Below are 7,154 nucleotides of genomic sequence, written 5' to 3'. Positions count from 1 at the left end.
CCGGGAGCAGACTGAAAGGCAGTAGTAGTATAGTATAGTCTAAACAGTAGCAGGATGAAAGGCAGTAGTAGTATAGTTTAGTCTAAACAGTAGCAGGATGAAAGGCAGTAGTGGTATAGTATAGTCTAAACAGTAGCAGGATGAAAGGCAGTAGTAGTATAGTTTAGTCTAAACAGTAGCAGGATGAAAGGCAGTAGTAGTATAGTATAGTCTAAATAGTAGCAGGATGAAAGGCAGTAGTGGTAGTGTAATGTCTAAACAGTAGCAGGATGAAAGGCAGTAGTGGTATAGTATAGTCTAAACAGTAGCAGGATGAAAGGCAGTAGTAGTGTAGTATAGTATAGTCTAAACAGTGGCAGACTGAAAGGCTGTAGTAGTATAGTCTAAACAGTAGCAGGCTGAAAGGCACTAGTAGTAGCGTAATGTCTAAACAGTAGCAGGATGAAAGGCAGTAGTAGTATAGTCTAAACAGTAGCAGACTGAAAGGCAGTAGTGGTATAGTATAGTCTAAACAGTAGCAGGATGATAGGCAGTAGTGGTATAGTATAGTCTAAACAGTAGCAGACTGAAAGGCAGTAGTGGTATAGTATAGTCTAAACAGTAGCAGGATGATAGGCAGTAGTGGTATAGTATAGTCTAAACAGTAGCAGGATGAAAGACAGTAGTGGTAGTGTAATGTCTAAACAATAGCAGGATGAAAGGCATTAGTTGTATAGTATAGTCTAAACAGTAGCAGACTGAAAGGCAGTAGTGGTATAGTAATGTCTAAACAATAGCAGGATGAAAGGCAGTAGTGGTATAGTTAGTCTAAACAGTAGCAGGATGAAAGGCAGTAGTGGTAGCGTAATGTCTAAACAGTAGCAGGCTTAGCACAATAAAACATATACCATTCCAGCTGATATAGCACTAATCTTCTTAAAAGCTCCAGTTCTATGCTTCCCATCCCTCTCTCTCACACACATACTGTGGCCTTGGTTCTCTCTGTGTGAGCTTTGCATTACTGTTTCCTCACTGTGTTATTATGACTGGGCCTCAGGCTCCCAGGGTTCTTTTCCCACAGTCCCCCTCCCTCAGTGTCAGCCCCGGTCGGTCCCAGGGCTCTTTTCCCACAGTCCCCCTCCCTCAGTGTCAGCCCCGGTCGGTTCCAGGGTTCTTTTCCCACAGTCCCCCTCCCTCAGTGTCAGCCCCGGTCGGTCCCAGGGTTCTTTTCCCACAGTCCCCCTCCCTCAGTGTCAGCCCCGGTCGGTTCCAGGGTTCTTTTCCCACAGTTCCCCTCCCTCAGTGTCAGCCCCGGTCGGTTCCTGGGTTCTTTTCCCACAGTCCCCCTCCCTCAGTGTCAGCCCTGGTCAGTCCCAGGGCTCTTTTCCCACTGTCCCCCTCCCTCAGTGTCAGCCCCGGTCGGTTCCTGGGTTCTTTTCCCACAGTCCCCCTCCTTCAGTGTCAGCCCTGGTCGGTCCCAGGGCTCTTTTCCCACAGTCCCCCTCCCTCAGTGTCAGCCCCGGTCGGTTCCTGGGTTCTTTTCCCACAGTCCCCCTCCCTCAGTGTCAGCCCTGGTCGGTTCCAGGGTTCTTTTCCCACAGTCCCCCTCCCTCAGTGTCAGCCCCGGTCGGTACCATGGCTCTTTTCCCACAGTCCCCCTCCCTCAGTGTCAGCCCCGGTCGGTTCCTGGGTTCTTTTCCCACAGTCCCCCTCCCTCAGTGTCAGCCCCGGTCGGTCCCAGGGTTCTTTTCCCACAGTCCCCCTCCCTCAGTGTCAGCCCCGGTCGGTTCCAGGGTTCTTTTCCCACAGTCCCCCTCCCTCAGTGTCAGCCCCGGTCGGTCCCAGGGTTCTTTTCCCACAGTCCCCCTCCCTCAGTGTCAGCCCCGGTCGGTTCCAGGGTTCTTTTCCCACAGTCCCCCTCCCTCAGTGTCAGCCCCGGTCGGTTCCAGGGTTCTTTTCCCACAGTCCCCCTCCCTCAGTGTCAGCCCCGGTCGGTCCCAGGGTTCTTTTCCCACAGTCCCCCTCCCTCAGTGTCAGCCCCGGTCGGTTCCAGGGTTCTTTTCCCATAGTCCCCCTCCCACAGTGTCAGCCCCGGTCGGTTCCAGGCAACCAACCCTCTCTCTCATACACACACACTCTGCACCTGCCATGGGCGTCAGCGTTCATCTCACATCTTCTCTTTCCACATTAATCAACAGTCAGAAATGAAAACAAGAGGATCAAGTGGACTATACGGTTGCTCCCCAAATGGCACTCTGCTCCCTATAGTGAACTACTTTTGCCCAGGGTCCACAGGGCTCTGGTCAAAAGTAGTGCACTATTTAGGAAATAGGTATGCCATTTAATACACAGCCTAGCTCTGACTGAAGCACTTCCCTTGTCTTAATGTACAGTTGAAGTCGGAAGTTTACATACACTCAGGTTGGAGTCATTAAAACTCATTTTTCAACCACTCCACAAATTTCTTGTTAACAAACTATAGTTTTCGGGCAGGACATCTACTTTGTGCATGACACAAGTCATTTTTCATACAATTGTTTACAGACAGATTATTTCACATATAATTCACTGTTATAATTCACTATATCACAATTCCAGAGGGTCAGAAGTTTACATACACTAAGTTCAAATCAAATCAAATGTATTTATATAGCCCTTCGTACATCAGCTGATATCTCAAAGTGCTGTACAGAAACCCAGCCTAAAACCCCAAACAGCAAGCAATGCAGGTGGTGTAGAAGCACGGTGGCTAGGAAAAACTCCCTAGAAAGGCCAAAACCTAGGAAGAAACCTAGAGAGGAACCAGGCTATGTGGGGTGGCCAGTCCTCTTCTGGCTGTGCCGGGTGGAGATTATAACAGAACATGGCCAAGATGTTCAAATGTTCATAAATGACCAGCATGGTCAAATAATAATAATCACAGGCAGAACAGTTGAAACTGGAGCAGCAGCACAGCCAGGTGGACTGGGGACAGCAGGAGTCATCATGTCAGGTAGTGTAAGGGTTTTCTAGGTGTGAAGGAGAGTCGGACCAAAATGCAGCATGTAGATTGCGATCCATGTTTAATGAACAAATGTAACACGAATCTAAACACAAAACCTACAAAACAATAAACGTAACGAAAACCGAAACAGCCTAATACTGGTGCACATACACACAGAACAAGGAACAAAGACACTAAGGACAATCACCCACAAAACCCAACACAAAACAGGCTACCTAAATATGGTTCCCAATCAGAGACAATGACTAACACCTGCCTCTGATTGAGAACCATATCAGGCCAAACATAGAAATAGACAAACCAGACACACAACATAGAATGCCCGCCCAGCTCACGTCCTGACCAACACTAAAACAAAGAAAACACATATGAATGATGGTCAGAACGTGACAGGTAGTCCTGATGCATGGTCCTAAGGCTCAGGTCCTCCGAGAGAGAGAAAGAAAGAGAGAAAGAGAATTAGAGAGAGCATACTTAAATTCACAGGGGACCGGATAGGACAGGAGAAGTACTCCAGATATAACAAACTGACCCTAGCCCCCCGACACATAAACTACTGCAGCATAAATACTGGAGGCTGAGACAGGAGGGGTCAGAAGACACTGTGACTCCATCTGAGGACCGTTGACTGCCTTTAAGCAGGTTGGAAAATACCAGAAAATTATGTCATGGCTTTAGAAGCTTCTGATAGGCTAATTTACATCATTTGAGTAAATTGGAGGTGTACAATTGGATGTATTTCAAGGCCTACCTTCAAACTCAGTGCCTCTTTGCTTGACATCATGGGAAAATCCCAAGAAATCAGCCAAGACCTCAGAAAACAATTGTAGACGTCCACAAGTCTGGTTCATCCTTGGGAGCAATTTCCAAACGCCTGAAGGTACCACGTTCATCTGTACAAACACGCAAGTATAAACACTATGGGACCACACAGCCGTCATACCGCTCAGGAAAGAGACGCATTCTGTCTCCTAGAGATGAATGTACTTTGGAGTTAAAAGTGCAAATCAATCCCAGAACAACAGCAAAGGACCTTGAAGATTCTGGAGGAAACAGGTACAAAAGTATCAATATCCACAATACAACGAGTCCAAAATCAACATAACCTGAAAGGCCCCTCAGCAAGGAAGAAGCAACTGATACAAAACCGCCATAAAAAGCCAGACTACAGTTTGCAACTGCACATTGGGACAAAGATCGTACTTTTTGGAGAAATGTCCTCTGGTCTGATGAAACAAAAATAGAACTGTTTGGCCATAATGAACATTGTTATGTTTGGAGGAAAAGGGAGAGGCTTCAAGCCAAAGAACACCATCCCAATCGTGAAGCATGGGGGTGGCAGCATCATGTTGTGGGGTTGCTTTGCTGCAGGAGGGACTGGTGCACTTCACAAAATAGATCGCCTCATGAGAAAGGAAAATTATGTGGATATATTGGAGCAACATCTCAAGACATCAGTCAGGAAGTTAAAGCTTGGTCGCAAATGGGTCTTCCAAATGGACAATGACTCCAAGCATACTTGTTGTGGCAACAACGTCAAGGTATGGGAGTGGCCGTCACAAAGACCTGACCTCAATCTTATAGAACATTTGTGGGCAGAACTGAAAAAGCGTGTGCAAGCAAGGAGGCTTACAAACCGGATTCCGTTACACCAGCTCTGTCAGGAGGAATGGGCCAAAATTCACCCAACTTATTGTGGGAAGCTTGCGGAAGGCTCCCCGAAATGTTTGACCCAAGTTAAACAATTTAAAGGCAATGCTACCAAATACTAATTGAGTGTATGCAAACTTCTGACCCACTGGGAATGTGATGAAAGAAATAAAAGCTGAAATAAATAATTATCTCTACTATTATTCTGACATTTCACAGTGTTAAAATAAAGTGGTGATCCTAACTGACCTCAGACAGGGAATTTTTACTAGGATTAAATGTCAGGAATAGTGAAAAACTGGATTTGGCTGAGGTGTATGTAAACTTCTGACTTCAACTGTAGTTTCCCACTGGAGACTGCAGACAGTGTTATCCAGATAACAGATCCTGTTTCTGGGCTCCGTCATGCCTTCAACACACATACTGCGCCCCCTATAAATGATGATATAGAAGCACGGACAGTATAGAGATTAGGAAAAAAGGAGAGACTGTCTCAAGATTGTCATCTTGTGTATTTCATGTCACAACACAGGAAATTAAGTCAGGATGTTGTGTGTGACGTCTTGTGTGTGTGCGTCTTCAAGATTTACTAGAGAGAGTGGAGGTTTGTGTGTGAATACCCATGATGCCGATCCTCTTCATTTCCTGGGCCACATCTGTTCCCCTGGGTGTTGTCTCAAGGAGAATGGAGCACTGATTGGCTGGCTTATGTTCTAAAACCTACATGGTCAGAATTCAGGCAGTGTTCCATGCTTTTTACTTTGGGCTAAAAGGAGCAGCACACACACACACACACACAGACAGAGGCCAAAGCATAGGTGAACTAGTCTGGCTCCAAAACAACTTGTTCCCATAACAATCCCTCTCAGGATTCTGCTTCGTAAGGCTTTTGATTTGGAGGGTTTTGTCCTTCTCCGTTATCATACACTTGAAGATCTCACCGACAGAATTTGAAATGTTATCAACACTGACATTTCAAACTCTTATCGAACATAAATGTTTCACTATTAAATCATGTTGATTTACAAATATGTCTGTTTCACCACATGTATAATACTAAGATGAGGGTAATAGCTCAAGACAAAGGAGAGAGTGTGACTTCCTCTTGTGTGTGAGAGAGATACGAAACAACTGCTGTGTCAGTAAGTCTCAAATTCCTCATGTTCCTCTCTCCTCACTTCAGTAGGAACAATCAAGGATTGGAGAAGAAGGAACCTAGGGTCTTGTCCTCCAACACTCTCCACGCTTTCCTGTGCCGTTTTGAGAAGGAGAAGAGAGGACACGAGGAATCTGCCGTTGCACCCAGAAGCTGAGTTCTGATTCTTTACCCTTCACCCAGAGTTGTGCTTTCGATCACTCCCCCTTATGCATTTAAAAGCATTGGAAAGGTGCAAGCATGGCTAGTGTGAGTTCCCTTACACCAGTCCATTCTTTTTAAAATCATGACAGGGAGTATAAGCGCACACACTTCAGGAGAAGAAACTGTCCCACAGTAGCTGCTGTTCTGTGATCTCCAGTATCAGTGCAGAGCAGGAAGTTAGCGTGCTAATGTAGCCTACAGTAACTAAGCAGTAACTAAACTCTGTTTGGCCCGAGGATTAAGAGACAAATTTGCTTATCTTTATCTCATTGTATTTATCTCTCTCCATCTCATTTTATTTCCCTATCTCTCCCTTTGTATTTCTCTCATTGTATTTCTCTCCATCTCTCTCATTGTATTTCTCTCCATCTCTCTCATTGTATTTCTCTCCATCTCTCTCATTGTATTTCTCTCCATCTCTCTCATTGTATTTCTCTCCATCTCTCTCATTGTATTTCTCTCTCCCTTTGTATTTCTCTCTCATTGTATTTCTCTCCATCTCTCTCATTGTATTTCTCTCCATCTCTCTCATTGTATTTCTCTCCATCTCTCTCATTGTATTTCTCTCCATCTCTCTCATTGTATTTCTCTCTCCCTTTGTATTTCTCTCTCATTGTATTTCTCTCCATCTCTCTCATTGTATTTCTCTCCATCTCTCTCATTGTATTTCTCTCTCCCTTTGTATTTCTCTCCATCTCTCTCATTGTATTTCTCTCCATCTCTCTCATTGTATTTCTCTCCATCTCTCTTATTGTATTTCTCTCCATCTCTCTCATTGTATTTCTCTCCTATTGTATTTCTCTCCATCTCTCTCATTGTATTTCTCTCCATCTCTCTTATTGTATTTCTCTCTCCCTTTGTATTTCTCTCTCATTGTATTTCTCTCTTATTGTATTTCTCTCCATCTCTCTCATTGTATTTCTCTCATTATATTTCTCTCCATCTCTCTCATTGTATTTCTCTCCATCTCTCTTATTGTATTTCTCTCCATCTCTCTCATTGTATTTCTCTCATTGTATTTCTCTCCATCTCTCTCATTGTATTTCTCTCCATCTCTCTCATTGTATTTCTCTCCATCTCTCTCATTGTATTTCTCTCAATCTCTCTCATTGTATTTCTCTCCATCTCTCTCATTGTATTTCTCTCCATCTCTCTCATTGT

This window comes from Oncorhynchus kisutch, linkage group LG20 (assembly GCF_002021735.2).
Source record: "Oncorhynchus kisutch isolate 150728-3 linkage group LG20, Okis_V2, whole genome shotgun sequence".
Lineage (NCBI taxonomy): Eukaryota > Metazoa > Chordata > Actinopteri > Salmoniformes > Salmonidae > Oncorhynchus > Oncorhynchus kisutch.
This window is presented reverse-complemented; position numbering follows the sequence as displayed.